The sequence below is a fragment of the Maylandia zebra genome, linkage group LG12 (assembly GCF_041146795.1).
Source record: "Maylandia zebra isolate NMK-2024a linkage group LG12, Mzebra_GT3a, whole genome shotgun sequence".
Taxonomy (NCBI): domain Eukaryota; kingdom Metazoa; phylum Chordata; class Actinopteri; order Cichliformes; family Cichlidae; genus Maylandia; species Maylandia zebra.
In genome coordinates this window covers 39,268,874-39,296,437 of record NC_135178.1, presented here as the reverse complement: position 1 = coordinate 39,296,437, position 27,564 = coordinate 39,268,874, and the positions used below count along the sequence as shown (strand labels likewise).

The window sequence follows — 27,564 nt, the reverse complement described above, 5'->3', positions numbered from 1 at the left end:
GAAAAGAGATGTCAGACTGGGCCGGGGGACTCTTTGCTGCCATCGGCCAGTATTGTGAGGGTAAGAGGGGACACAATCACTTCATATGGTCAAAGATTGATGAGGTTTGAAGCCAGCGTTAACATGGTAGTACCTGAAAGGTAGTGAGCGGAGAAGTGCAAATAAACCTCTACAACATCAGGCCTCGAGGGCCGGTGTCCTGCAGGTTTTAGGTATAACCCTGGGTCAACACACCTGAATCAAATGATTAGTTCATTACCAGGCCTCTGGAGAACTTCAAGAAATGTTGAGGAGGTAATTTAGCCATTTGAATCCCCTATGATGGATCAAGAATACATCTGAAACCTGCAGGACACCGGCCCTCGAGGCCTGGAGTTCGACACCTGTGAAATAAAGATTTGCCAAAGGAAGCCACATGCATTCAATTGGGACACTGACTAGCAAAGTGTCAAATGGAGAATGCGGGCGTCGATCCTGCTACCTCTCGCATGCTAAGCGAGCGCTCTACCATTTGAGCTAACTCCCCTGTGCCACATGTCTTACTTATTACAGGCTACACTTTGTCCATACTTGTTGTATGATCAAAATAGGGAAGGGGCACAAATCCTGAAATCTGCAAAGCATCCAGGAGGTGGCTGAGAGACTAAGGCGGCTCGCTGACAATCCACTGTCATGCTAACGTGACTGAATGCCATCAGCCTTAGAGACAGACTGAGGAGACTGGACATCCAAGGGACTGTGGACTAGAGCCACTGCTAATTCACATTGAATGAAGCCAACTGAGGGAGGTGGTTCTAATCAATATGCTTACCGACCTCCTCCCCTTGGTTTTCAGTGTAGGGCAAGTTGGCCATTAGGAATGTTGCTATTCTGGAAGCAGAACGTCTTTCTACTACTGTATTAGCAGACCATTGTCTTTAACATGACCTGTGCAACAAGACCACATGGTGAACTAAAGTGAATACTGAGCCAAAGAAGAGCATTGCATCATGCCTGCTTTGGCAGCCAATCTTACACTGACAAGATGCATCAACATAAGCAGAAAGAGCTCTCGACGAGGATGGGATTCGAACCCACGCGTGCACAGCACAATGGATTAGCAGTCCATCGCCTTAACCTCTCGGCCACCTCATCTGCCGCACACCGCGCTTTGCCAGTAGCATTGGGAATTGACGAGGGATAATGTGTGAGCTGATCGCTGGTGTATGGACGCAGGGAGATTGACTCCAGATCCCCGACGAGGGGCTGCGTAACACTTTGGTAGAAGCCTGGAGTGATGCTGGCTTCTTCTTTGAGCCTGTTCTTCTTGGGGGTTGCCAGAGTGGATCGTCTGCCTCCATCTCACCCTGCCCCTAGCATTCTCCTCTGTCACACCAACCCTCTGCATGTCCTACTTGGCTACGTCTATGAACGTTGTCTTTGGTCTTTCTCTTATTCTCCTGCCCAGCCGCTCCGTATTTAACACCCTTTTCCCAGTATATCTTATATCCCTCCTCTGCACATGTGCAAATCACCTCAGCCTTGCTGGCCTAACGTCGTCTGCAAACGGCTCAACCCCAGCTGTCCCTCGCACGTGGTCATTTCACATCTGTTCCATCCTGGACACTCCCAAGCAAAAGCTTATCATCTTCAACTCTGCAGACTCCATCTGTGCCACACATCAGAGCAGCTCTCACTACCATCTTCTAAAGCTTGCCTTTCGCACTTGCTGCTATCCTTGTGTGACAAATCACCCCTGAATTTGCTCTCCACCCACACCCAATGGATTGGCTACACGCATGGCTTTGGGTCTCCTCGCAGATGTCCAAAAGTGTCCTGGAGAATGCGGGTATCGATCCCGCTGCCTCTCACATGCAAAGCGAGCGCTCTACCATTTGAGCTAATTCCCCATTGAGGCTTGAGCGCTGCAGCTTCATCGTGCCATACGGAGCCTCAGCTCAGGTGGAACTAATCACCACACCCCCCTTTCAATGTTTTCTGGGCTTGTCAACTACAACAAGACTCTTTGGTGCAATCGTAACTCACACGAGACATTTCCGAGCGATTCAAGTCTGGGCCCTACGCAGTACGCCAGGAGAGTGTCACTGGAAGCCCCTTTCAGCTGCTTCTGGAGAAAAGAGATGTCAGACTGGGCCGGGGGACTCTTTGCTGCCATCGGCCAGTATTGTGAGGGTAAGAGGGGAGACAATCACTTCATATGGTCAAAGATTGATGAGGTTTGAAGCCAGCGTTAACATGGTAGTACCTGAAAGGTAGTGAGCGGAGAAGTGCAAATAAACCTGGGGTGTACAACATCAGGCCTCGAGGGCCGGTGTCCTGCAGGTTTTAGGTATAACCCTGGGTCAACACACCTGAATCAAATGATTAGTTCATTACCAGGCCTCTGGAGAACTTCAAGAAATGTTGAGGAGGTAATTTAGCCATTTGAATCCCCTATGATGGATCAAGAATACATCTGAAACCTGCAGGACACCGGCCCTCGAGGCCTGGAGTTCGACACCTGTGAAATAAAGATTTGCCAAAGGAAGCCACATGCATTCAATTGGGACACTGACTAGCAAAGTGTCAAATGGAGAATGCGGGCGTCGATCCCGCTACCTCTCGCATGCTAAGCGAGCGCTCTACCATTTGAGCTAACTCCCCTGTGCCACATGTCTTACTTATTACAGGCTACACTTTGTCCATACTTGTTGTATGATCAAAATAGGGAAGGGGCACAAATCCTGAAATCTGCAAAGCATCCAGGAGGTGGCTGAGAGACTAAGGCGGCTCGCTGACAATCCACTGTCATGCTAACGTGACTGAATGCCATCAGCCTTAGAGACAGACTGAGGAGACTGGACATCCAAGGGACTGTGGACTAGAGCCACTGCTAATTCACATTGAATGAAGCCAACTGAGGGAGGTGGTTCTAATCAATATGCTTACCGACCTCCTCCCCTTGGTTTTCAGTGTAGGGCAAGTTGGCCATTAGGAATGTTGCTATTCTGGAAGCAGAACGTCTTTCTGCTACTGTATTAGCAGACCATTGTCTTTAACATGACCTGTGCAACAAGACCACATGGTGAACTAAAGTGAATACTGAGCCAAAGAAGAGCATTGCATCATGCCTGCTTTGGCAGCCAATCTTACACTGACAAGATGCATCAACATAAGCAGAAAGAGCTCTCGACGAGGATGGGATTCGAACCCACGCGTGCACAGCACAATGGATTAGCAGTCCATCGCCTTAACCTCTCGGCCACCTCATCTGCCGCACACCGCTCTTTGCCAGTAGCATTGGGAATTGACGAGGGATAATGTGTGAGCTGATCGCTGGTGTATGGACGCAGGGAGATTGACTCCAGATCCCCGACGAGGGGCTGCGTAACACTTTGGTAGAAGCCTGGAGTGATGCTGGCTTCTTCTTTGAGCCTGTTCTTCTTGGGGGTTGCCAGAGTGGATCGTCTGCCTCCATCTCACCCTGCCCCTAGCATTCTCCTCTGTCACACCAACCCTCTGCATGTCCTACTTGGCTACGTCTATGAACGTTGTCTTTGGTCTTTCTCTTATTCTCCTGCCCAGCCGCTCCGTATTTAACACCCTTTTCCCAGTATATCTTATATCCCTCCTCTGCACATGTGCAAATCACCTCAGCCTTGCTGGCCTAACGTCGTCTGCAAACGGCTCAACCCCAGCTGTCCCTCGCACGTGGTCATTTCACATCTGTTCCATCCTGGACACTCCCAAGCAAAAGCTTATCATCTTCAACTCTGCAGACTCCATCTGTGCCACACATCAGAGCAGCTCTCACTACCATCTTCTAAAGCTTGCCTTTCGCACTTGCTGCTATCCTTGTGTGACAAATCACCCCTGAATTTGCTCTCCACCCACACCCAATGGATTGGCTACACGCATGGCTTTGGGTCTCCTCGCAGATGTCCAAAAGTGTCCTGGAGAATGCGGGTATCGATCCCGCTGCCTCTCACATGCAAAGCGAGCGCTCTACCATTTGAGCTAATTCCCCATTGAGGGTTGAGCGCTGCAGCTTCATCGTGCCATACGGAGCCTCAGCTCAGGTGGAACTAATCACAACACCCCCCTTTCAATGTTTTCTGGGCTTGTCAACTACAACAAGACTCTTTGGTGCAATCGTAACTCACACGAGACATTTCCGAGCGATTCAAGTCTGGGCCCTACGCAGTACGCCAGGAGAGTGTCACTGGAAGCCCCTTTCAGCTGCTTCTGGAGAAAAGAGATGTCAGACTGGGCCGGGGGACTCTTTGCTGCCATCGGCCAGTATTGTGAGGGTAAGAGGGGACACAATCACTTCATATGGTCAAAGATTGATGAGGTTTGAAGCCAGCGTTAACATGGTAGTACCTGAAAGGTAGTGAGCGGAGAAGTGCAAATAAACCTGGGGTGTACAACATCAGGCCTCGAGGGCCGGTGTCCTGCAGGTTTTAGGTATAACCCTGGGTCAACACACCTGAATCAAATGATTAGTTCATTACCAGGCCTCTGGAGAACTTCAAGAAATGTTGAGGAGGTAATTTAGCCATTTGAATCCCCTATGATGGATCAAGAATACATCTGAAACCTGCAGGACACCGGCCCTCGAGGCCTGGAGTTCGACACCTGTGAAATAAAGATTTGCCAAAGGAAGCCACATGCATTCAATTGGGACACTGACTAGCAAAGTGTCAAATGGAGAATGCGGGCGTCGATCCCGCTACCTCTCGCATGCTAAGCGAGCGCTCTACCATTTGAGCTAACTCCCCTGTGCCACATGTCTTACTTATTACAGGCTACACTTTGTCCATACTTGTTGTATGATCAAAATAGGGAAGGGGCACAAATCCTGAAATCTGCAAAGCATCCAGGAGGTGGCTGAGAGACTAAGGCGGCTCGCTGACAATCCACTGTCATGCTAACGTGACTGAATGCCATCAGCCTTAGAGACAGACTGAGGAGACTGGACATCCAAGGGACTGTGGACTAGAGCCACTGCTAATTCACATTGAATGAAGCCAACTGAGGGAGGTGGTTCTAATCAATATGCTTACCGACCTCCTCCCCTTGGTTTTCAGTGTAGGGCAAGTTGGCCATTAGGAATGTTGCTATTCTGGAAGCAGAACGTCTTTCTGCTACTGTATTAGCAGACCATTGTCTTTAACATGACCTGTGCAACAAGACCACATGGTGAACTAAAGTGAATACTGAGCCAAAGAAGAGCATTGCATCATGCCTGCTTTGGCAGCCAATCTTACACTGACAAGATGCATCAACATAAGCAGAAAGAGCTCTCGACGAGGATGGGATTCGAACCCACGCGTGCACAGCACAATGGATTAGCAGTCCATCGCCTTAACCTCTCGGCCACCTCATCTGCCGCACACTGCGCTTTGCCAGTAGCATTGGGAATTGACGAGGGATAATGTGTGAGCTGATCGCTGGTGTATGGACGCAGGGAGATTGACTCCAGATCCCCGACGAGGGGCTGCGTAACACTTTGGTAGAAGCCTGGAGTGATGCTGGCTTCTTCTTTGAGCCTGTTCTTCTTGGGGGTTGCCAGAGTGGATCGTCTGCCTCCATCTCACCCTGCCCCTAGCATTCTCCTCTGTCACACCAACCCTCTGCATGTCCTACTTGGCTACGTCTATGAACGTTGTCTTTGGTCTTTCTCTTATTCTCCTGCCCAGCCGCTCCGTATTTAACACCCTTTTCCCAGTATATCTTATATCCCTCCTCTGCACATGTGCAAATCACCTCAGCCTTGCTGGCCTAACGTCGTCTGCAAACGGCTCAACCCCAGCTGTCCCTCGCACGTGGTCATTTCACATCTGTTCCATCCTGGACACTCCCAAGCAAAAGCTTATCATCTTCAACTCTGCAGACTCCATCTGTGCCACACATCAGAGCAGCTCTCACTACCATCTTCTAAAGCTTGCCTTTCGCACTTGCTGCTATCCTTGTGTGACAAATCACCCCTGAATTTGCTCTCCACCCACACCCAATGGATTGGCTACACGCATGGCTTTGGGTCTCCTCGCAGATGTCCAAAAGTGTCCTGGAGAATGCGGGTATCGATCCCGCTGCCTCTCACATGCAAAGCGAGCGCTCTACCATTTGAGCTAATTCCCCATTGAGGGTTGAGCACTGCAGCTTCATCGTGCCATACGGAGCCTCAGCTCAGGTGGAACTAATCACAACACCCCCCTTTCAATGTTTTCTGGGCTTGTCAACTACAACAAGACTCTTTGGTGCAATCGTAACTCACACGAGACATTTCCGAGCGATTCAAGTCTGGGCCCTACGCAGTACGCCAGGAGAGTGTCACTGGAAGCCCCTTTCAGCTGCTTCTGGAGAAAAGAGATGTCAGACTGGGCCGGGGGACTCTTTGCTGCCATCGGCCAGTATTGTGAGGGTAAGAGGGGACACAATCACTTCATATGGTCAAAGATTGATGAGGTTTGAAGCCAGCGTTAACATGGTAGTACCTGAAAGGTAGTGAGCGGAGAAGTGCAAATAAACCTCTACAACATCAGGCCTCGAGGGCCGGTGTCCTGCAGGTTTTAGGTATAACCCTGGGTCAACACACCTGAATCAAATGATTAGTTCATTACCAGGCCTCTGGAGAACTTCAAGAAATGTTGAGGAGGTAATTTAGCCATTTGAATCCCCTATGATGGATCAAGAATACATCTGAAACCTGCAGGACACCGGCCCTCGAGGCCTGGAGTTCGACACCTGTGAAATAAAGATTTGCCAAAGGAAGCCACATGCATTCAATTGGGACACTGACTAGCAAAGTGTCAAATGGAGAATGCGGGCGTCGATCCTGCTACCTCTCGCATGCTAAGCGAGCGCTCTACCATTTGAGCTAACTCCCCTGTGCCACATGTCTTACTTATTACAGGCTACACTTTGTCCATACTTGTTGTATGATCAAAATAGGGAAGGGGCACAAATCCTGAAATCTGCAAAGCATCCAGGAGGTGGCTGAGAGACTAAGGCGGCTCGCTGACAATCCACTGTCATGCTAACGTGACTGAATGCCATCAGCCTTAGAGACAGACTGAGGAGACTGGACATCCAAGGGACTGTGGACTAGAGCCACTGCTAATTCACATTGAATGAAGCCAACTGAGGGAGGTGGTTCTAATCAATATGCTTACCGACCTCCTCCCCTTGGTTTTCAGTGTAGGGCAAGTTGGCCATTAGGAATGTTGCTATTCTGGAAGCAGAACGTCTTTCTACTACTGTATTAGCAGACCATTGTCTTTAACATGACCTGTGCAACAAGACCACATGGTGAACTAAAGTGAATACTGAGCCAAAGAAGAGCATTGCATCATGCCTGCTTTGGCAGCCAATCTTACACTGACAAGATGCATCAACATAAGCAGAAAGAGCTCTCGACGAGGATGGGATTCGAACCCACGCGTGCACAGCACAATGGATTAGCAGTCCATCGCCTTAACCTCTCGGCCACCTCATCTGCCGCACACCGCGCTTTGCCAGTAGCATTGGGAATTGACGAGGGATAATGTGTGAGCTGATCGCTGGTGTATGGACGCAGGGAGATTGACTCCAGATCCCCGACGAGGGGCTGCGTAACACTTTGGTAGAAGCCTGGAGTGATGCTGGCTTCTTCTTTGAGCCTGTTCTTCTTGGGGGTTGCCAGAGTGGATCGTCTGCCTCCATCTCACCCTGCCCCTAGCATTCTCCTCTGTCACACCAACCCTCTGCATGTCCTACTTGGCTACGTCTATGAACGTTGTCTTTGGTCTTTCTCTTATTCTCCTGCCCAGCCGCTCCGTATTTAACACCCTTTTCCCAGTATATCTTATATCCCTCCTCTGCACATGTGCAAATCACCTCAGCCTTGCTGGCCTAACGTCGTCTGCAAACGGCTCAACCCCAGCTGTCCCTCGCACGTGGTCATTTCACATCTGTTCCATCCTGGACACTCCCAAGCAAAAGCTTATCATCTTCAACTCTGCAGACTCCATCTGTGCCACACATCAGAGCAGCTCTCACTACCATCTTCTAAAGCTTGCCTTTCGCACTTGCTGCTATCCTTGTGTGACAAATCACCCCTGAATTTGCTCTCCACCCACACCCAATGGATTGGCTACACGCATGGCTTTGGGTCTCCTCGCAGATGTCCAAAAGTGTCCTGGAGAATGCGGGTATCGATCCCGCTGCCTCTCACATGCAAAGCGAGCGCTCTACCATTTGAGCTAATTCCCCATTGAGGGTTGAGCGCTGCAGCTTCATCGTGCCATACGGAGCCTCAGCTCAGGTGGAACTAATCACAACACCCCCCTTTCAATGTTTTCTGGGCTTGTCAACTACAACAAGACTCTTTGGTGCAATCGTAACTCACACGAGACATTTCCGAGCGATTCAAGTCTGGGCCCTACGCAGTACGCCAGGAGAGTGTCACTGGAAGCCCCTTTCAGCTGCTTCTGGAGAAAAGAGATGTCAGACTGGGCCGGGGGACTCTTTGCTGCCATCGGCCAGTATTGTGAGGGTAAGAGGGGAGACAATCACTTCATATGGTCAAAGATTGATGAGGTTTGAAGCCAGCGTTAACATGGTAGTACCTGAAAGGTAGTGAGCGGAGAAGTGCAAATAAACCTCTACAACATCAGGCCTCGAGGGCCGGTGTCCTGCAGGTTTTAGGTATAACCCTGGGTCAACACACCTGAATCAAATGATTAGTTCATTACCAGGCCTCTGGAGAACTTCAAGAAATGTTGAGGAGGTAATTTAGCCATTTGAATCCCCTATGATGGATCAAGAATACATCTGAAACCTGCAGGACACCGGCCCTCGAGGCCTGGAGTTCGACACCTGTGAAATAAAGATTTGCCAAAGGAAGCCACATGCATTCAATTGGGACACTGACTAGCAAAGTGTCAAATGGAGAATGCGGGCGTCGATCCCGCTACCTCTCGCATGCTAAGCGAGCGCTCTACCATTTGAGCTAACTCCCCTGTGCCACATGTCTTACTTATTACAGGCTACACTTTGTCCATACTTGTTGTATGATCAAAATAGGGAAGGGGCACAAATCCTGAAATCTGCAAAGCATCCAGGAGGTGGCTGAGAGACTAAGGCGGCTCGCTGACAATCCACTGTCATGCTAACGTGACTGAATGCCATCAGCCTTAGAGACAGACTGAGGAGACTGGACATCCAAGGGACTGTGGACTAGAGCCACTGCTAATTCACATTGAATGAAGCCAACTGAGGGAGGTGGTTCTAATCAATATGCTTACCGACCTCCTCCCCTTGGTTTTCAGTGTAGGGCAAGTTGGCCATTAGGAATGTTGCTATTCTGGAAGCAGAACGTCTTTCTGCTACTGTATTAGCAGACCATTGTCTTTAACATGACCTGTGCAACAAGACCACATGGTGAACTAAAGTGAATACTGAGCCAAAGAAGAGCATTGCATCATGCCTGCTTTGGCAGCCAATCTTACACTGACAAGATGCATCAACATAAGCAGAAAGAGCTCTCGACGAGGATGGGATTCGAACCCACGCGTGCACAGCACAATGGATTAGCAGTCCATCGCCTTAACCTCTCGGCCACCTCATCTGCCGCACACCGCTCTTTGCCAGTAGCATTGGGAATTGACGAGGGATAATGTGTGAGCTGATCGCTGGTGTATGGACGCAGGGAGATTGACTCCAGATCCCCGACGAGGGGCTGCGTAACACTTTGGTAGAAGCCTGGAGTGATGCTGGCTTCTTCTTTGAGCCTGTTCTTCTTGGGGGTTGCCAGAGTGGATCGTCTGCCTCCATCTCACCCTGCCCCTAGCATTCTCCTCTGTCACACCAACCCTCTGCATGTCCTACTTGGCTACGTCTATGAACGTTGTCTTTGGTCTTTCTCTTATTCTCCTGCCCAGCCGCTCCGTATTTAACACCCTTTTCCCAGTATATCTTATATCCCTCCTCTGCACATGTGCAAATCACCTCAGCCTTGCTGGCCTAACGTCGTCTGCAAACGGCTCAACCCCAGCTGTCCCTCGCACGTGGTCATTTCACATCTGTTCCATCCTGGACACTCCCAAGCAAAAGCTTATCATCTTCAACTCTGCAGACTCCATCTGTGCCACACATCAGAGCAGCTCTCACTACCATCTTCTAAAGCTTGCCTTTCGCACTTGCTGCTATCCTTGTGTGACAAATCACCCCTGAATTTGCTCTCCACCCACACCCAATGGATTGGCTACACGCATGGCTTTGGGTCTCCTCGCAGATGTCCAAAAGTGTCCTGGAGAATGCGGGTATCGATCCCGCTGCCTCTCACATGCAAAGCGAGCGCTCTACCATTTGAGCTAATTCCCCATTGAGGGTTGAGCGCTGCAGCTTCATCGTGCCATACGGAGCCTCAGCTCAGGTGGAACTAATCACAACACCCCCCTTTCAATGTTTTCTGGGCTTGTCAACTACAACAAGACTCTTTGGTGCAATCGTAACTCACACGAGACATTTCCGAGCGATTCAAGTCTGGGCCCTACGCAGTACGCCAGGAGAGTGTCACTGGAAGCCCCTTTCAGCTGCTTCTGGAGAAAAGAGATGTCAGACTGGGCCGGGGGACTCTTTGCTGCCATCGGCCAGTATTGTGAGGGTAAGAGGGGAGACAATCACTTCATATGGTCAAAGATTGATGAGGTTTGAAGCCAGCGTTAACATGGTAGTACCTGAAAGGTAGTGAGCGGAGAAGTGCAAATAAACCTCTACAACATCAGGCCTCGAGGGCCGGTGTCCTGCAGGTTTTAGGTATAACCCTGGGTCAACACACCTGAATCAAATGATTAGTTCATTACCAGGCCTCTGGAGAACTTCAAGAAATGTTGAGGAGGTAATTTAGCCATTTGAATCCCCTATGATGGATCAAGAATACATCTGAAACCTGCAGGACACCGGCCCTCGAGGCCTGGAGTTCGACACCTGTGAAATAAAGATTTGCCAAAGGAAGCCACATGCATTCAATTGGGACACTGACTAGCAAAGTGTCAAATGGAGAATGCGGGCGTCGATCCCGCTACCTCTCGCATGCTAAGCGAGCGCTCTACCATTTGAGCTAACTCCCCTGTGCCACATGTCTTACTTATTACAGGCTACACTTTGTCCATACTTGTTGTATGATCAAAATAGGGAAGGGGCACAAATCCTGAAATCTGCAAAGCGCCCAGGAGGTGGCTGAGAGACTAAGGCGGCTCGCTGACAATCCACTGTCATGCTAACGTGACTGAATGCCATCAGCCTTAGAGACAGACTGAGGAGACTGGACATCCAAGGGACTGTGGACTAGAGCCACTGCTAATTCACATTGAATGAAGCCAACTGAGGGAGGTGGTTCTAATCAATATGCTTACCGACCTCCTCCCCTTGGTTTTCAGTGTAGGGCAAGTTGGCCATTAGGAATGCTGCTATTCTGGAAGCAGAACGTCTTTCTGCTACTGTATTAGCAGACCATTGTCTTTAACATGACCTGTGCAACAAGACCACATGGTGAACTAAAGTGAATACTGAGCCAAAGAAGAGCATTGCATCATGCCTGCTTTGGCAGCCAATCTTACACTGACAAGATGCATCAACATAAGCAGAAAGAGCTCTCGACGAGGATGGGATTCGAACCCACGCGTGCACAGCACAATGGATTAGCAGTCCATCGCCTTAACCTCTCGGCCACCTCATCTGCCGCACACTGCTCTTTGCCAGTAGCATTGGGAATTGACGAGGGATAATGTGTGAGCTGATCGCTGGTGTATGGACGCAGGGAGATTGACTCCAGATCCCCGACGAGGGGCTGCGTAACACTTTGGTAGAAGCCTGGAGTGATGCTGGCTTCTTCTTTGAGCCTGTTCTTCTTGGGGGTTGCCAGAGTGGATCGTCTGCCTCCATCTCACCCTGCCCCTAGCATTCTCCTCTGTCACACCAACCCTCTGCATGTCCTACTTGGCTACGTCTATGAACGTTGTCTTTGGTCTTTCTCTTATTCTCCTGCCCAGCCGCTCCGTATTTAACACCCTTTTCCCAGTATATCTTATATCCCTCCTCTGCACATGTGCAAATCACCTCAGCCTTGCTGGCCTAACGTCGTCTGCAAACGGCTCAACCCCAGCTGTCCCTCGCACGTGGTCATTTCACATCTGTTCCATCCTGGACACTCCCAAGCAAAAGCTTATCATCTTCAACTCTGCAGACTCCATCTGTGCCACACATCAGAGAAGCTCTCACTACCATCTTCTAAAGCTTGCCTTTCGCACTTGCTGCTATCCTTGTGTGACAAATCACCCCTGAATTTGCTCTCCACCCACACCCAATGGATTGGCTACACGCATGGCTTTGGGTCTCCTCGCAGATGTCCAAAAGTGTCCTGGAGAATGCGGGTATCGATCCCGCTGCCTCTCACATGCAAAGCGAGCGCTCTACCATTTGAGCTAATTCCCCATTGAGGCTTGAGCGCTGCAGCTTCATCGTGCCATACGGAGCCTCAGCTCAGGTGGAACTAATCACAACACCCCCCTTTCAATGTTTTCTGGGCTTGTCAACTACAACAAGACTCTTTGGTGCAATCGTAACTCACACGAGACATTTCCGAGCGATTCAAGTCTGGGCCCTACGCAGTACGCCAGGAGAGTGTCACTGGAAGCCCCTTTCAGCTGCTTCTGGAGAAAAGAGATGTCAGACTGGGCCGGGGGACTCTTTGCTGCCATCGGCCAGTATTGTGAGGGTAAGAGGGGAGACAATCACTTCATATGGTCAAAGATTGATGAGGTTTGAAGCCAGCGTTAACATGGTAGTACCTGAAAGGTAGTGAGCGGAGAAGTGCAAATAAACCTCTACAACATCAGGCCTCGAGGGCCGGTGTCCTGCAGGTTTTAGGTATAACCCTGGGTCAACACACCTGAATCAAATGATTAGTTCATTACCAGGCCTCTGGAGAACTTCAAGAAATGTTGAGGAGGTAATTTAGCCATTTGAATCCCCTATGATGGATCAAGAATACATCTGAAACCTGCAGGACACCGGCCCTCGAGGCCTGGAGTTCGACACCTGTGAAATAAAGATTTGCCAAAGGAAGCCACATGCATTCAATTGGGACACTGACTAGCAAAGTGTCAAATGGAGAATGCGGGCGTCGATCCTGCTACCTCTCGCATGCTAAGCGAGCGCTCTACCATTTGAGCTAACTCCCCTGTGCCACATGTCTTACTTATTACAGGCTACACTTTGTCCATACTTGTTGTATGATCAAAATAGGGAAGGGGCACAAATCCTGAAATCTGCAAAGCATCCAGGAGGTGGCTGAGAGACTAAGGCGGCTCGCTGACAATCCACTGTCATGCTAACGTGACTGAATGCCATCAGCCTTAGAGACAGACTGAGGAGACTGGACATCCAAGGGACTGTGGACTAGAGCCACTGCTAATTCACATTGAATGAAGCCAACTGAGGGAGGTGGTTCTAATCAATATGCTTACCGACCTCCTCCCCTTGGTTTTCAGTGTAGGGCAAGTTGGCCATTAGGAATGTTGCTATTCTGGAAGCAGAACGTCTTTCTGCTACTGTATTAGCAGACCATTGTCTTTAACATGACCTGTGCAACAAGACCACATGGTGAACTAAAGTGAATACTGAGCCAAAGAAGAGCATTGCATCATGCCTGCTTTGGCAGCCAATCTTACACTGACAAGATGCATCAACATAAGCAGAAAGAGCTCTCGACGAGGATGGGATTCGAACCCACGCGTGCACAGCACAATGGATTAGCAGTCCATCGCCTTAACCTCTCGGCCACCTCATCTGCCGCACACCGCTCTTTGCCAGTAGCATTGGGAATTGACGAGGGATAATGTGTGAGCTGATCGCTGGTGTATGGACGCAGGGAGATTGACTCCAGATCCCCGACGAGGGGCTGCGTAACACTTTGGTAGAAGCCTGGAGTGATGCTGGCTTCTTCTTTGAGCCTGTTCTTCTTGGGGGTTGCCAGAGTGGATCGTCTGCCTCCATCTCACCCTGCCCCTAGCATTCTCCTCTGTCACACCAACCCTCTGCATGTCCTACTTGGCTACGTCTATGAACGTTGTCTTTGGTCTTTCTCTTATTCTCCTGCCCAGCCGCTCCGTATTTAACACCCTTTTCCCAGTATATCTTATATCCCTCCTCTGCACATGTGCAAATCACCTCAGCCTTGCTGGCCTAACGTCGTCTGCAAACGGCTCAACCCCAGCTGTCCCTCGCACGTGGTCATTTCACATCTGTTCCATCCTGGACACTCCCAAGCAAAAGCTTATCATCTTCAACTCTGCAGACTCCATCTGTGCCACACATCAGAGCAGCTCTCACTACCATCTTCTAAAGCTTGCCTTTCGCACTTGCTGCTATCCTTGTGTGACAAATCACCCCTGAATTTGTTCTCCACCCACACCCAATGGATTGGCTACACGCATGGCTTTGGGTCTCCTCGCGGATGTCCAAAAGTGTCCTGGAGAATGCGGGTATCGATCCCGCTGCCTCTCACATGCAAAGCGAGCGCTCTACCATTTGAGCTAATTCCCCATTGAGGGTTGAGCGCTGCAGCTTCATCGTGCCATACGGAGCCTCAGCTCAGGTGGAACTAATCACAACACCCCCCTTTCAATGTTTTCTGGGCTTGTCAACTACAACAAGACTCTTTGGTGCAATCGTAACTCACACGAGACATTTCCGAGCGATTCAAGTCTGGGCCCTACGCAGTACGCCAGGAGAGTGTCACTGGAAGCCCCTTTCAGCTGCTTCTGGAGAAAAGAGATGTCAGACTGGGCCGGGGGACTCTTTGCTGCCATCGGCCAGTATTGTGAGGGTAAGAGGGGACACAATCACTTCATATGGTCAAAGATTGATGAGGTTTGAAGCCAGCGTTAACATGGTAGTACCTGAAAGGTAGTGAGCGGAGAAGTGCAAATAAACCTGGGGTGTACAACATCAGGCCTCGAGGGCCGGTGTCCTGCAGGTTTTAGGTATAACCCTGGGTCAACACACCTGAATCAAATGATTAGTTCATTACCAGGCCTCTGGAGAACTTCAAGAAATGTTGAGGAGGTAATTTAGCCATTTGAATCCCCTATGATGGATCAAGAATACATCTGAAACCTGCAGGACACCGGCCCTCGAGGCCTGGAGTTCGACACCTGTGAAATAAAGATTTGCCAAAGGAAGCCACATGCATTCAATTGGGACACTGACTAGCAAAGTGTCAAATGGAGAATGCGGGCGTCGATCCCGCTACCTCTCGCATGCTAAGCGAGCGCTCTACCATTTGAGCTAACTCCCCTGTGCCACATGTCTTACTTATTACAGGCTACACTTTGTCCATACTTGTTGTATGATCAAAATAGGGAAGGGGCACAAATCCTGAAATCTGCAAAGCATCCAGGAGGTGGCTGAGAGACTAAGGCGGCTCGCTGACAATCCACTGTCATGCTAACGTGACTGAATGCCATCAGCCTTAGAGACAGACTGAGGAGACTGGACATCCAAGGGACTGTGGACTAGAGCCACTGCTAATTCACATTGAATGAAGCCAACTGAGGGAGGTGGTTCTAATCAATATGCTTACCGACCTCCTCCCCTTGGTTTTCAGTGTAGGGCAAGTTGGCCATTAGGAATGTTGCTATTCTGGAAGCAGAACGTCTTTCTGCTACTGTATTAGCAGACCATTGTCTTTAACATGACCTGTGCAACAAGACCACATGGTGAACTAAAGTGAATACTGAGCCAAAGAAGAGCATTGCATCATGCCTGCTTTGGCAGCCAATCTTACACTGACAAGATGCATCAACATAAGCAGAAAGAGCTCTCGACGAGGATGGGATTCGAACCCACGCGTGCACAGCACAATGGATTAGCAGTCCATCGCCTTAACCTCTCGGCCACCTCATCTGCCGCACACCGCTCTTTGCCAGTAGCATTGGGAATTGACGAGGGATAATGTGTGAGCTGATTGCTGGTGTATGGACGCAGGGAGATTGACTCCAGATCCCCGACGAGGGGCTGCGTAACACTTTGGTAGAAGCCTGGAGTGATGCTGGCTTCTTCTTTGAGCCTGTTCTTCTTGGGGGTTGCCAGAGTGGATCGTCTGCCTCCATCTCACCCTGCCCCTAGCATTCTCCTCTGTCACACCAACCCTCTGCATGTCCTACTTGGCTACGTCTATGAACGTTGTCTTTGGTCTTTCTCTTATTCTCCTGCCCAGCCGCTCCGTATTTAACACCCTTTTCCCAGTATATCTTATATCCCTCCTCTGCACATGTGCAAATCACCTCAGCCTTGCTGGCCTAACGTCGTCTGCAAACGGCTCAACCCCAGCTGTCCCTCGCACGTGGTCATTTCACATCTGTTCCATCCTGGACACTCCCAAGCAAAAGCTTATCATCTTCAACTCTGCAGACTCCATCTGTGCCACACATCAGAGGAGCTCTCACTACCATCTTCTAAAGCTTGCCTTTCGCACTTGCTGCTATCCTTGTGTGACAAATCACCCCTGAATTTGCTCTCCACCCACACCCAATGGATTGGCTACACGCATGGCTTTGGGTCTCCTCGCAGATGTCCAAAAGTGTCCTGGAGAATGCGGGTATCGATCCCGCTGCCTCTCACATGCAAAGCGAGCGCTCTACCATTTGAGCTAATTCCCCATTGAGGCTTGAGCGCTGCAGCTTCATCGTGCCATACGGAGCCTCAGCTCAGGTGGAACTAATCACAACACCCCCCTTTCAATGTTTTCTGGGCTTGTCAACTACAACAAGACTCTTTGGTGCAATCGTAACTCACACGAGACATTTCCGAGCGATTCAAGTCTGGGCCCTACGCAGTACGCCAGGAGAGTGTCACTGGAAGCCCCTTTCAGCTGCTTCTGGAGAAAAGAGATGTCAGACTGGGCCGGGGGACTCTTTGCTGCCATCGGCCAGTATTGTGAGGGTAAGAGGGGACACAATCACTTCATATGGTCAAAGATTGATGAGGTTTGAAGCCAGCGTTAACATGGTAGTACCTGAAAGGTAGTGAGCGGAGAAGTGCAAATAAACCTCTACAACATCAGGCCTCGAGGGCCGGTGTCCTGCAGGTTTTAGGTATAACCCTGGGTCAACACACCTGAATCAAATGATTAGTTCATTACCAGGCCTCTGGAGAACTTCAAGAAATGTTGAGGAGGTAATTTAGCCATTTGAATCCCCTATGATGGATCAAGAATACATCTGAAACCTGCAGGACACCGGCCCTCGAGGCCTGGAGTTCGACACCTGTGAAATAAAGATTTGCCAAAGGAAGCCACATGCATTCAATTGGGACACTGACTAGCAAAGTGTCAAATGGAGAATGCGGGCGTCGATCCCGCTACCTCTCGCATGCTAAGCGAGCGCTCTACCATTTGAGCTAACTCCCCTGTGCCACATGTCTTACTTATTACAGGCTACACTTTGTCCATACTTGTTGTATGATCAAAATAGGGAAGGGGCACAAATCCTGAAATCTGCAAAGCATCCAGGAGGTGGCTGAGAGACTAAGGCGGCTCGCTGACAATCCACTGTCATGCTAACGTGACTGAATGCCATCAGCCTTAGAGACAGACTGAGGAGACTGGACATCCAAGGGACTGTGGACTAGAGCCACTGCTAATTCACATTGAATGAAGCCAACTGAGGGAGGTGGTTCTAATCAATATGCTTACCGACCTCCTCCCCTTGGTTTTCAGTGTAGGGCAAGTTGGCCATTAGGAATGTTGCTATTCTGGAAGCAGAACGTCTTTCTGCTACTGTATTAGCAGACCATTGTCTTTAACATGACCTGTGCAACAAGACCACATGGTGAACTAAAGTGAATACTGAGCCAAAGAAGAGCATTGCATCATGCCTGCTTTGGCAGCCAATCTTACACTGACAAGATGCATCAACATAAGCAGAAAGAGCTCTCGACGAGGATGGGATTCGAACCCACGCGTGCACAGCACAATGGATTAGCAGTCCATCGCCTTAACCTCTCGGCCACCTCATCTGCCGCACACCGCTCTTTGCCAGTAGCATTGGGAATTGACGAGGGATAATGTGTGAGCTGATTGCTGGTGTATGGACGCAGGGAGATTGACTCCAGATCCCCGACGAGGGGCTGCGTAACACTTTGGTAGAAGCCTGGAGTGATGCTGGCTTCTTCTTTGAGCCTGTTCTTCTTGGGGGTTGCCAGAGTGGATCGTCTGCCTCCATCTCACCCTGCCCCTAGCATTCTCCTCTGTCACACCAACCCTCTGCATGTCCTACTTGGCTACGTCTATGAACGTTGTCTTTGGTCTTTCTCTTATTCTCCTGCCCAGCCGCTCCGTATTTAACACCCTTTTCCCAGTATATCTTATATCCCTCCTCTGCACATGTGCAAATCACCTCAGCCTTGCTGGCCTAACGTCGTCTGCAAACGGCTCAACCCCAGCTGTCCCTCGCACGTGGTCATTTCACATCTGTTCCATCCTGGACACTCCCAAGCAAAAGCTTATCATCTTCAACTCTGCAGACTCCATCTGTGCCACACATCAGAGGAGCTCTCACTACCATCTTCTAAAGCTTGCCTTTCGCACTTGCTGCTATCCTTGTGTGACAAATCACCCCTGAATTTGCTCTCCACCCACACCCAATGGATTGGCTACACGCATGGCTTTGGGTCTCCTCGCAGATGTCCAAAAGTGTCCTGGAGAATGCGGGTATCGATCCCGCTGCCTCTCACATGCAAAGCGAGCGCTCTACCATTTGAGCTAATTCCCCATTGAGGCTTGAGCGCTGCAGCTTCATCGTGCCATACGGAGCCTCAGCTCAGGTGGAACTAATCACAACACCCCCCTTTCAATGTTTTCTGGGCTTGTCAACTACAACAAGACTCTTTGGTGCAATCGTAACTCACACGAGACATTTCCGAGCGATTCAAGTCTGGGCCCTACGCAGTACGCCAGGAGAGTGTCACTGGAAGCCCCTTTCAGCTGCTTCTGGAGAAAAGAGATGTCAGACTGGGCCGGGGGACTCTTTGCTGCCATCGGCCAGTATTGTGAGGGTAAGAGGGGACACAATCACTTCATATGGTCAAAGATTGATGAGGTTTGAAGCCAGCGTTAACATGGTAGTACCTGAAAGGTAGTGAGCGGAGAAGTGCAAATAAACCTCTACAACATCAGGCCTCGAGGGCCGGTGTCCTGCAGGTTTTAGGTATAACCCTGGGTCAACACACCTGAATCAAATGATTAGTTCATTACCAGGCCTCTGGAGAACTTCAAGAAATGTTGAGGAGGTAATTTAGCCATTTGAATCCCCTATGATGGATCAAGAATACATCTGAAACCTGCAGGACACCGGCCCTCGAGGCCTGGAGTTCGACACCTGTGAAATAAAGATTTGCCAAAGGAAGCCACATGCATTCAATTGGGACACTGACTAGCAAAGTGTCAAATGGAGAATGCGGGCGTCGATCCCGCTACCTCTCGCATGCTAAGCGAGCGCTCTACCATTTGAGCTAACTCCCCTGTGCCACATGTCTTACTTATTACAGGCTACACTTTGTCCATACTTGTTGTATGATCAAAATAGGGAAGGGGCACAAATCCTGAAATCTGCAAAGCATCCAGGAGGTGGCTGAGAGACTAAGGCGGCTCGCTGACAATCCACTGTCATGCTAACGTGACTGAATGCCATCAGCCTTAGAGACAGACTGAGGAGACTGGACATCCAAGGGACTGTGGACTAGAGCCACTGCTAATTCACATTGAATGAAGCCAACTGAGGGAGGTGGTTCTAATCAATATGCTTACCGACCTCCTCCCCTTGGTTTTCAGTGTAGGGCAAGTTGGCCATTAGGAATGTTGCTATTCTGGAAGCAGAACGTCTTTCTGCTACTGTATTAGCAGACCATTGTCTTTAACATGACCTGTGCAACAAGACCACATGGTGAACTAAAGTGAATACTGAGCCAAAGAAGAGCATTGCATCATGCCTGCTTTGGCAGCCAATCTTACACTGACAAGATGCATCAACATAAGCAGAAAGAGCTCTCGACGAGGATGGGATTCGAACCCACGCGTGCACAGCACAATGGATTAGCAGTCCATCGCCTTAACCTCTCGGCCACCTCATCTGCCGCACACCGCGCTTTGCCAGTAGCATTGGGAATTGACGAGGGATAATGTGTGAGCTGATTGCTGGTGTATGGACGCAGGGAGATTGACTCCAGATCCCCGACGAGGGGCTGCGTAACACTTTGGTAGAAGCCTGGAGTGATGCTGGCTTCTTCTTTGAGCCTGTTCTTCTTGGGGGTTGCCAGAGTGGATCGTCTGCCTCCATCTCACCCTGCCCCTAGCATTCTCCTCTGTCACACCAACCCTCTGCATGTCCTACTTGGCTACGTCTATGAACGTTGTCTTTGGTCTTTCTCTTATTCTCCTGCCCAGCCGCTCCGTATTTAACACCCTTTTCCCAGTATATCTTATATCCCTCCTCTGCACATGTGCAAATCACCTCAGCCTTGCTGGCCTAACGTCGTCTGCAAACGGCTCAACCCCAGCTGTCCCTCGCACGTGGTCATTTCACATCTGTTCCATCCTGGACACTCCCAAGCAAAAGCTTATCATCTTCAACTCTGCAGACTCCATCTGTGCCACACATCAGAGCAGCTCTCACTACCATCTTCTAAAGCTTGCCTTTCGCACTTGCTGCTATCCTTGTGTGACAAATCACCCCTGAATTTGCTCTCCACCCACACCCAATGGATTGGCTACACGCATGGCTTTGGGTCTCCTCGCAGATGTCCAAAAGTGTCCTGGAGAATGCGGGTATCGATCCCGCTGCCTCTCACATGCAAAGCGAGCGCTCTACCATTTGAGCTAATTCCCCATTGAGGGTTGAGCGCTGCAGCTTCATCGTGCCATACGGAGCCTCAGCTCAGGTGGAACTAATCACAACACCCCCCTTTCAATGTTTTCTGGGCTTGTCAACTACAACAAGACTCTTTGGTGCAATCGTAACTCACACGAGACATTTCCGAGCGATTCAAGTCTGGGCCCTACGCAGTACGCCAGGAGAGTGTCACTGGAAGCCCCTTTCAGCTGCTTCTGGAGAAAAGAGATGTCAGACTGGGCCGGGGGACTCTTTGCTGCCATCGGCCAGTATTGTGAGGGTAAGAGGGGAGACAATCACTTCATATGGTCAAAGATTGATGAGGTTTGAAGCCAGCGTTAACATGGTAGTACCTGAAAGGTAGTGAGCGGAGAAGTGCAAATAAACCTCTACAACATCAGGCCTCGAGGGCCGGTGTCCTGCAGGTTTTAGGTATAACCCTGGGTCAACACACCTGAATCAAATGATTAGTTCATTACCAGGCCTCTGGAGAACTTCAAGAAATGTTGAGGAGGTAATTTAGCCATTTGAATCCCCTATGATGGATCAAGAATACATCTGAAACCTGCAGGACACCGGCCCTCGAGGCCTGGAGTTCGACACCTGTGAAATAAAGATTTGCCAAAGGAAGCCACATGCATTCAATTGGGACACTGACTAGCAAAGTGTCAAATGGAGAATGCGGGCGTCGATCCCGCTACCTCTCGCATGCTAAGCGAGCGCTCTACCATTTGAGCTAACTCCCCTGTGCCACATGTCTTACTTATTACAGGCTACACTTTGTCCATACTTGTTGTATGATCAAAATAGGGAAGGGGCACAAATCCTGAAATCTGCAAAGCATCCAGGAGGTGGCTGAGAGACTAAGGCGGCTCGCTGACAATCCACTGTCATGCTAACGTGACTGAATGCCATCAGCCTTAGAGACAGACTGAGGAGACTGGACATCCAAGGGACTGTGGACTAGAGCCACTGCTAATTCACATTGAATGAAGCCAACTGAGGGAGGTGGTTCTAATCAATATGCTTACCGACCTCCTCCCCTTGGTTTTCAGTGTAGGGCAAGTTGGCCATTAGGAATGTTGCTATTCTGGAAGCAGAACGTCTTTCTGCTACTGTATTAGCAGACCATTGTCTTTAACATGACCTGTGCAACAAGACCACATGGTGAACTAAAGTGAATACTGAGCCAAAGAAGAGCATTGCATCATGCCTGCTTTGGCAGCCAATCTTACACTGACAAGATGCATCAACATAAGCAGAAAGAGCTCTCGACGAGGATGGGATTCGAACCCACGCGTGCACAGCACAATGGATTAGCAGTCCATCGCCTTAACCTCTCGGCCACCTCATCTGCCGCACACTGCTCTTTGCCAGTAGCATTGGGAATTGACGAGGGATAATGTGTGAGCTGATCGCTGGTGTATGGACGCAGGGAGATTGACTCCAGATCCCCGACGAGGGGCTGCGTAACACTTTGGTAGAAGCCTGGAGTGATGCTGGCTTCTTCTTTGAGCCTGTTCTTCTTGGGGGTTGCCAGAGTGGATCGTCTGCCTCCATCTCACCCTGCCCCTAGCATTCTCCTCTGTCACACCAACCCTCTGCATGTCCTACTTGGCTACGTCTATGAACGTTGTCTTTGGTCTTTCTCTTATTCTCCTGCCCAGCCGCTCCGTATTTAACACCCTTTTCCCAGTATATCTTATATCCCTCCTCTGCACATGTGCAAATCACCTCAGCCTTGCTGGCCTAACGTCGTCTGCAAACGGCTCAACCCCAGCTGTCCCTCGCACGTGGTCATTTCACATCTGTTCCATCCTGGACACTCCCAAGCAAAAGCTTATCATCTTCAACTCTGCAGACTCCATCTGTGCCACACATCAGAGGAGCTCTCACTACCATCTTCTAAAGCTTGCCTTTCGCACTTGCTGCTATCCTTGTGTGACAAATCACCCCTGAATTTGCTCTCCACCCACACCCAATGGATTGGCTACACGCATGGCTTTGGGTCTCCTCGCAGATGTCCAAAAGTGTCCTGGAGAATGCGGGTATCGATCCCGCTGCCTCTCACATGCAAAGCGAGCGCTCTACCATTTGAGCTAATTCCCCATTGAGGCTTGAGCGCTGCAGCTTCATCGTGCCATACGGAGCCTCAGCTCAGGTGGAACTAATCACAACACCCCCCTTTCAATTTTTTCTGGGCTTGTCAACTACAACAAGACTCTTTGGTGCAATCGTAACTCACACGAGACATTTCCGAGCGATTCAAGTCTGGGCCCTACGCAGTACGCCAGGAGAGTGTCACTGGAAGCCCCTTTCAGCTGCTTCTGGAGAAAAGAGATGTCAGACTGGGCCGGGGGACTCTTTGCTGCCATCGGCCAGTATTGTGAGGGTAAGAGGGGACACAATCACTTCATATGGTCAAAGATTGATGAGGTTTGAAGCCAGCGTTAACATGGTAGTACCTGAAAGGTAGTGAGCGGAGAAGTGCAAATAAACCTCTACAACATCAGGCCTCGAGGGCCGGTGTCCTGCAGGTTTTAGGTATAACCCTGGGTCAACACACCTGAATCAAATGATTAGTTCATTACCAGGCCTCTGGAGAACTTCAAGAAATGTTGAGGAGGTAATTTAGCCATTTGAATCCCCTATGATGGATCAAGAATACATCTGAAACCTGCAGGACACCGGCCCTCGAGGCCTGGAGTTCGACACCTGTGAAATAAAGATTTGCCAAAGGAAGCCACATGCATTCAATTGGGACACTGACTAGCAAAGTGTCAAATGGAGAATGCGGGCGTCGATCCCGCTACCTCTCGCATGCTAAGCGAGCGCTCTACCATTTGAGCTAACTCCCCTGTGCCACATGTCTTACTTATTACAGGCTACACTTTGTCCATACTTGTTGTATGATCAAAATAGGGAAGGGGCACAAATCCTGAAATCTGCAAAGCATCCAGGAGGTGGCTGAGAGACTAAGGCGGCTCGCTGACAATCCACTGTCATGCTAACGTGACTGAATGCCATCAGCCTTAGAGACAGACTGAGGAGACTGGACATCCAAGGGACTGTGGACTAGAGCCACTGCTAATTCACATTGAATGAAGCCAACTGAGGGAGGTGGTTCTAATCAATATGCTTACCGACCTCCTCCCCTTGGTTTTCAGTGTAGGGCAAGTTGGCCATTAGGAATGTTGCTATTCTGGAAGCAGAACGTCTTTCTGCTACTGTATTAGCAGACCATTGTCTTTAACATGACCTGTGCAACAAGACCACATGGTGAACTAAAGTGAATACTGAGCCAAAGAAGAGCATTGCATCATGCCTGCTTTGGCAGCCAATCTTACACTGACAAGATGCATCAACATAAGCAGAAAGAGCTCTCGACGAGGATGGGATTCGAACCCACGCGTGCACAGCACAATGGATTAGCAGTCCATCGCCTTAACCGCTCGGCCACCTCATCTGCCGCACACTGCTCTTTCCCAGTAGCATTGGGAATTGACGAGGGATAATGTGTGAGCTGATCGCTGGTGTATGGACGCAGGGAGATTGACTCCAGATCCCCGACGAGGGGCTGCGTAACACTTTGGTAGAAGCCTGGAGTGATGCTGGCTTCTTCTTTGAGCCTGTTCTTCTTGGGGGTTGCCAGAGTGGATCGTCTGCCTCCATCTCACCCTGCCCCTAGCATTCTCCTCTGTCACACCAACCCTCTGCATGTCCTACTTGGCTACGTCTATGAACGTTGTCTTTGGTCTTTCTCTTATTCTCCTGCCCAGCCGCTCCGTATTTAACACCCTTTTCCCAGTATATCTTATATCCCTCCTCTGCACATGTGCAAATCACCTCAGCCTTGCTGGCCTAACGTCGTCTGCAAACGGCTCAACTCCAGCTGTCCCTCGCACGTGGTCATTTCACATCTGTTCCATCCTGGACACTCCCAAGCAAAAGCTTATCATCTTCAACTCTGCAGACTCCATCTGTGCCACACATCAGAGCAGCTCTCACTACCATCTTCTAAAGCTTGCCTTTCGCACTTGCTGCTATCCTTGTGTGACAAATCACCCCTGAATTTGCTCTCCACCCACACCCAATGGATTGGCTACACGCATGGCTTTGGGTCTCCTCGCAGATGTCCAAAAGTGTCCTGGAGAATGCGGGTATCGATCCCGCTGCCTCTCACATGCAAAGCGAGCGCTCTACCATTTGAGCTAATTCCCCATTGAGGCTTGAGCGCTGCAGCTTCATCGTGCCATACGGAGCCTCAGCTCAGGTGGAACTAATCACAACACCCCCCTTTCAATGTTTTCTGGGCTTGTCAACTACAACAAGACTCTTTGGTGCAATCGTAACTCACACGAGACATTTCCGAGCGATTCAAGTCTGGGCCCTACGCAGTACGCCAGGAGAGTGTCACTGGAAGCCCCTTTCAGCTGCTTCTGGAGAAAAGAGATGTCAGACTGGGCCGGGGGACTCTTTGCTGCCATCGGCCAGTATTGTGAGGGTAAGAGGGGACACAATCACTTCATATGGTCAAAGATTGATGAGGTTTGAAGCCAGCGTTAACATGGTAGTACCTGAAAGGTAGTGAGCGGAGAAGTGCAAATAAACCTCTACAACATCAGGCCTCGAGGGCCGGTGTCCTGCAGGTTTTAGGTATAACCCTGGGTCAACACACCTGAATCAAATGATTAGTTCATTACCAGGCCTCTGGAGAACTTCAAGAAATGTTGAGGAGGTAATTTAGCCATTTGAATCCCCTATGATGGATCAAGAATACATCTGAAACCTGCAGGACACCGGCCCTCGAGGCCTGGAGTTCGACACCTGTGAAATAAAGATTTGCCAAAGGAAGCCACATGCATTCAATTGGGACACTGACTAGCAAAGTGTCAAATGGAGAATGCGGGCGTCGATCCCGCTACCTCTCGCATGCTAAGCGAGCGCTCTACCATTTGAGCTAACTCCCCTGTGCCACATGTCTTACTTATTACAGGCTACACTTTGTCCATACTTGTTGTATGATCAAAATAGGGAAGGGGCACAAATCCTGAAATCTGCAAAGCATCCAGGAGGTGGCTGAGAGACTAAGGCGGCTCGCTGACAATCCACTGTCATGCTAACGTGACTGAATGCCATCAGCCTTAGAGACAGACTGAGGAGACTGGACATCCAAGGGACTGTGGACTAGAGCCACTGCTAATTCACATTGAATGAAGCCAACTGAGGGAGGTGGTTCTAATCAATATGCTTACCGACCTCCTCCCCTTGGTTTTCAGTGTAGGGCAAGTTGGCCATTAGGAATGTTGCTATTCTGGAAGCAGAACGTCTTTCTGCTACTGTATTAGCAGACCATTGTCTTTAACATGACCTGTGCAACAAGACCACATGGTGAACTAAAGTGAATACTGAGCCAAAGAAGAGCATTGCATCATGCCTGCTTTGGCAGCCAATCTTACACTGACAAGATGCATCAACATAAGCAGAAAGAGCTCTCGACGAGGATGGGATTCGAACCCACGCGTGCACAGCACAATGGATTAGCAGTCCATCGCCTTAACCTCTCGGCCACCTCATCTGCCGCACACTGCTCTTTGCCAGTAGCATTGGGAATTGACGAGGGATAATGTGTGAGCTGATCGCTGGTGTATGGACGCAGGGAGATTGACTCCAGATCCCCGACGAGGGGCTGCGTAACACTTTGGTAGAAGCCTGGAGTGATGCTGGCTTCTTCTTTGAGCCTGTTCTTCTTGGGGGTTGCCAGAGTGGATCGTCTGCCTCCATCTCACCCTGCCCCTAGCATTCTCCTCTGTCACACCAACCCTCTGCATGTCCTACTTGGCTACGTCTATGAACGTTGTCTTTGGTCTTTCTCTTATTCTCCTGCCCAGCCGCTCCGTATTTAACACCCTTTTCCCAGTATATCTTATATCCCTCCTCTGCACATGTGCAAATCACCTCAGCCTTGCTGGCCTAACGTCGTCTGCAAACGGCTCAACCCCAGCTGTCCCTCGCACGTGGTCATTTCACATCTGTTCCATCCTGGACACTCCCAAGCAAAAGCTTATCATCTTCAACTCTGCAGACTCCATCTGTGCCACACATCAGAGCAGCTCTCACTACCATCTTCTAAAGCTTGCCTTTCGCACTTGCTGCTATCCTTGTGTGACAAATCACCCCTGAATTTGCTCTCCACCCACACCCAATGGATTGGCTACACGCATGGCTTTGGGTCTCCTCGCAGATGTCCAAAAGTGTCCTGGAGAATGCGGGTATCGATCCCGCTGCCTCTCACATGCAAAGCGAGCGCTCTACCATTTGAGCTAATTCCCCATTGAGGGTTGAGCGCTGCAGCTTCATCGTGCCATACGGAGCCTCAGCTCAGGTGGAACTAATCACAACACCCCCCTTTCAATGTTTTCTGGGCTTGTCAACTACAACAAGACTCTTTGGTGCAATCGTAACTCACACGAGACATTTCCGAGCGATTCAAGTCTGGGCCCTACGCAGTACGCCAGGAGAGTGTCACTGGAAGCCCCTTTCAGCTGCTTCTGGAGAAAAGAGATGTCAGACTGGGCCGGGGGACTCTTTGCTGCCATCGGCCAGTATTGTGAGGGTAAGAGGGGAGACAATCACTTCATATGGTCAA

The 27,564-nt window shown here is 49.9% G+C and overlaps 36 non-coding genes across 36 annotated transcripts; all 36 read right to left on the bottom strand.

The window, feature by feature from the left end:
* Positions 1 to 1,052: 1,052 nt before the first annotated feature.
* Positions 1,053 to 1,134, bottom strand: trnas-gcu (transfer RNA serine (anticodon GCU)). Its single transcript has one exon. It is a non-coding gene; the product is annotated as a tRNA-Ser (tRNA).
* A 682-nt stretch (positions 1,135 to 1,816) lies between these two features.
* Positions 1,817 to 1,889, bottom strand: trnaa-ugc (transfer RNA alanine (anticodon UGC)). Its single transcript has one exon. It is a non-coding gene; the product is annotated as a tRNA-Ala (tRNA).
* A 681-nt stretch (positions 1,890 to 2,570) lies between these two features.
* Positions 2,571 to 2,643, bottom strand: trnaa-agc (transfer RNA alanine (anticodon AGC)). The gene has a single exon. It is a non-coding gene; the product is annotated as a tRNA-Ala (tRNA).
* Positions 2,644 to 3,169: 526 nt separating this feature from the next.
* Positions 3,170 to 3,251, bottom strand: trnas-gcu (transfer RNA serine (anticodon GCU)). The gene has a single exon. It is a non-coding gene; the product is annotated as a tRNA-Ser (tRNA).
* A 682-nt stretch (positions 3,252 to 3,933) lies between these two features.
* trnaa-ugc (transfer RNA alanine (anticodon UGC)) lies at positions 3,934 to 4,006 on the bottom strand. The gene has a single exon. It is a non-coding gene; the product is annotated as a tRNA-Ala (tRNA).
* A 681-nt stretch (positions 4,007 to 4,687) lies between these two features.
* On the bottom strand, positions 4,688 to 4,760 carry trnaa-agc (transfer RNA alanine (anticodon AGC)). The gene has a single exon. It is a non-coding gene; the product is annotated as a tRNA-Ala (tRNA).
* A 526-nt stretch (positions 4,761 to 5,286) lies between these two features.
* On the bottom strand, positions 5,287 to 5,368 carry trnas-gcu (transfer RNA serine (anticodon GCU)). Its single transcript has one exon. It is a non-coding gene; the product is annotated as a tRNA-Ser (tRNA).
* A 682-nt stretch (positions 5,369 to 6,050) lies between these two features.
* On the bottom strand, positions 6,051 to 6,123 carry trnaa-ugc (transfer RNA alanine (anticodon UGC)). Its single transcript has one exon. It is a non-coding gene; the product is annotated as a tRNA-Ala (tRNA).
* A 1,275-nt stretch (positions 6,124 to 7,398) lies between these two features.
* trnas-gcu (transfer RNA serine (anticodon GCU)) lies at positions 7,399 to 7,480 on the bottom strand. Its single transcript has one exon. It is a non-coding gene; the product is annotated as a tRNA-Ser (tRNA).
* A 682-nt stretch (positions 7,481 to 8,162) lies between these two features.
* Positions 8,163 to 8,235, bottom strand: trnaa-ugc (transfer RNA alanine (anticodon UGC)). The gene has a single exon. It is a non-coding gene; the product is annotated as a tRNA-Ala (tRNA).
* A 676-nt stretch (positions 8,236 to 8,911) lies between these two features.
* Positions 8,912 to 8,984, bottom strand: trnaa-agc (transfer RNA alanine (anticodon AGC)). The gene has a single exon. It is a non-coding gene; the product is annotated as a tRNA-Ala (tRNA).
* A 526-nt stretch (positions 8,985 to 9,510) lies between these two features.
* Positions 9,511 to 9,592, bottom strand: trnas-gcu (transfer RNA serine (anticodon GCU)). The gene has a single exon. It is a non-coding gene; the product is annotated as a tRNA-Ser (tRNA).
* Positions 9,593 to 10,274: 682 nt separating this feature from the next.
* trnaa-ugc (transfer RNA alanine (anticodon UGC)) lies at positions 10,275 to 10,347 on the bottom strand. The gene has a single exon. It is a non-coding gene; the product is annotated as a tRNA-Ala (tRNA).
* Positions 10,348 to 11,023: 676 nt separating this feature from the next.
* Positions 11,024 to 11,096, bottom strand: trnaa-agc (transfer RNA alanine (anticodon AGC)). The gene has a single exon. It is a non-coding gene; the product is annotated as a tRNA-Ala (tRNA).
* Positions 11,097 to 11,622: 526 nt separating this feature from the next.
* Positions 11,623 to 11,704, bottom strand: trnas-gcu (transfer RNA serine (anticodon GCU)). The gene has a single exon. It is a non-coding gene; the product is annotated as a tRNA-Ser (tRNA).
* Positions 11,705 to 12,386: 682 nt separating this feature from the next.
* Positions 12,387 to 12,459, bottom strand: trnaa-ugc (transfer RNA alanine (anticodon UGC)). The gene has a single exon. It is a non-coding gene; the product is annotated as a tRNA-Ala (tRNA).
* Positions 12,460 to 13,734: 1,275 nt separating this feature from the next.
* On the bottom strand, positions 13,735 to 13,816 carry trnas-gcu (transfer RNA serine (anticodon GCU)). Its single transcript has one exon. It is a non-coding gene; the product is annotated as a tRNA-Ser (tRNA).
* Positions 13,817 to 14,498: 682 nt separating this feature from the next.
* On the bottom strand, positions 14,499 to 14,571 carry trnaa-ugc (transfer RNA alanine (anticodon UGC)). Its single transcript has one exon. It is a non-coding gene; the product is annotated as a tRNA-Ala (tRNA).
* A 681-nt stretch (positions 14,572 to 15,252) lies between these two features.
* On the bottom strand, positions 15,253 to 15,325 carry trnaa-agc (transfer RNA alanine (anticodon AGC)). The gene has a single exon. It is a non-coding gene; the product is annotated as a tRNA-Ala (tRNA).
* Positions 15,326 to 15,851: 526 nt separating this feature from the next.
* trnas-gcu (transfer RNA serine (anticodon GCU)) lies at positions 15,852 to 15,933 on the bottom strand. The gene has a single exon. It is a non-coding gene; the product is annotated as a tRNA-Ser (tRNA).
* Positions 15,934 to 16,615: 682 nt separating this feature from the next.
* On the bottom strand, positions 16,616 to 16,688 carry trnaa-ugc (transfer RNA alanine (anticodon UGC)). The gene has a single exon. It is a non-coding gene; the product is annotated as a tRNA-Ala (tRNA).
* A 676-nt stretch (positions 16,689 to 17,364) lies between these two features.
* Positions 17,365 to 17,437, bottom strand: trnaa-agc (transfer RNA alanine (anticodon AGC)). Its single transcript has one exon. It is a non-coding gene; the product is annotated as a tRNA-Ala (tRNA).
* A 526-nt stretch (positions 17,438 to 17,963) lies between these two features.
* On the bottom strand, positions 17,964 to 18,045 carry trnas-gcu (transfer RNA serine (anticodon GCU)). Its single transcript has one exon. It is a non-coding gene; the product is annotated as a tRNA-Ser (tRNA).
* A 682-nt stretch (positions 18,046 to 18,727) lies between these two features.
* trnaa-ugc (transfer RNA alanine (anticodon UGC)) lies at positions 18,728 to 18,800 on the bottom strand. The gene has a single exon. It is a non-coding gene; the product is annotated as a tRNA-Ala (tRNA).
* Positions 18,801 to 19,476: 676 nt separating this feature from the next.
* trnaa-agc (transfer RNA alanine (anticodon AGC)) lies at positions 19,477 to 19,549 on the bottom strand. Its single transcript has one exon. It is a non-coding gene; the product is annotated as a tRNA-Ala (tRNA).
* Positions 19,550 to 20,075: 526 nt separating this feature from the next.
* Positions 20,076 to 20,157, bottom strand: trnas-gcu (transfer RNA serine (anticodon GCU)). Its single transcript has one exon. It is a non-coding gene; the product is annotated as a tRNA-Ser (tRNA).
* Positions 20,158 to 20,839: 682 nt separating this feature from the next.
* On the bottom strand, positions 20,840 to 20,912 carry trnaa-ugc (transfer RNA alanine (anticodon UGC)). The gene has a single exon. It is a non-coding gene; the product is annotated as a tRNA-Ala (tRNA).
* Positions 20,913 to 21,588: 676 nt separating this feature from the next.
* On the bottom strand, positions 21,589 to 21,661 carry trnaa-agc (transfer RNA alanine (anticodon AGC)). The gene has a single exon. It is a non-coding gene; the product is annotated as a tRNA-Ala (tRNA).
* Positions 21,662 to 22,187: 526 nt separating this feature from the next.
* On the bottom strand, positions 22,188 to 22,269 carry trnas-gcu (transfer RNA serine (anticodon GCU)). Its single transcript has one exon. It is a non-coding gene; the product is annotated as a tRNA-Ser (tRNA).
* A 682-nt stretch (positions 22,270 to 22,951) lies between these two features.
* trnaa-ugc (transfer RNA alanine (anticodon UGC)) lies at positions 22,952 to 23,024 on the bottom strand. The gene has a single exon. It is a non-coding gene; the product is annotated as a tRNA-Ala (tRNA).
* Positions 23,025 to 23,700: 676 nt separating this feature from the next.
* Positions 23,701 to 23,773, bottom strand: trnaa-agc (transfer RNA alanine (anticodon AGC)). The gene has a single exon. It is a non-coding gene; the product is annotated as a tRNA-Ala (tRNA).
* A 526-nt stretch (positions 23,774 to 24,299) lies between these two features.
* trnas-gcu (transfer RNA serine (anticodon GCU)) lies at positions 24,300 to 24,381 on the bottom strand. Its single transcript has one exon. It is a non-coding gene; the product is annotated as a tRNA-Ser (tRNA).
* Positions 24,382 to 25,063: 682 nt separating this feature from the next.
* trnaa-ugc (transfer RNA alanine (anticodon UGC)) lies at positions 25,064 to 25,136 on the bottom strand. The gene has a single exon. It is a non-coding gene; the product is annotated as a tRNA-Ala (tRNA).
* Positions 25,137 to 25,812: 676 nt separating this feature from the next.
* Positions 25,813 to 25,885, bottom strand: trnaa-agc (transfer RNA alanine (anticodon AGC)). Its single transcript has one exon. It is a non-coding gene; the product is annotated as a tRNA-Ala (tRNA).
* A 526-nt stretch (positions 25,886 to 26,411) lies between these two features.
* On the bottom strand, positions 26,412 to 26,493 carry trnas-gcu (transfer RNA serine (anticodon GCU)). The gene has a single exon. It is a non-coding gene; the product is annotated as a tRNA-Ser (tRNA).
* Positions 26,494 to 27,175: 682 nt separating this feature from the next.
* Positions 27,176 to 27,248, bottom strand: trnaa-ugc (transfer RNA alanine (anticodon UGC)). The gene has a single exon. It is a non-coding gene; the product is annotated as a tRNA-Ala (tRNA).
* Between the last annotated feature and the right edge of the window lie 316 nt (positions 27,249 to 27,564).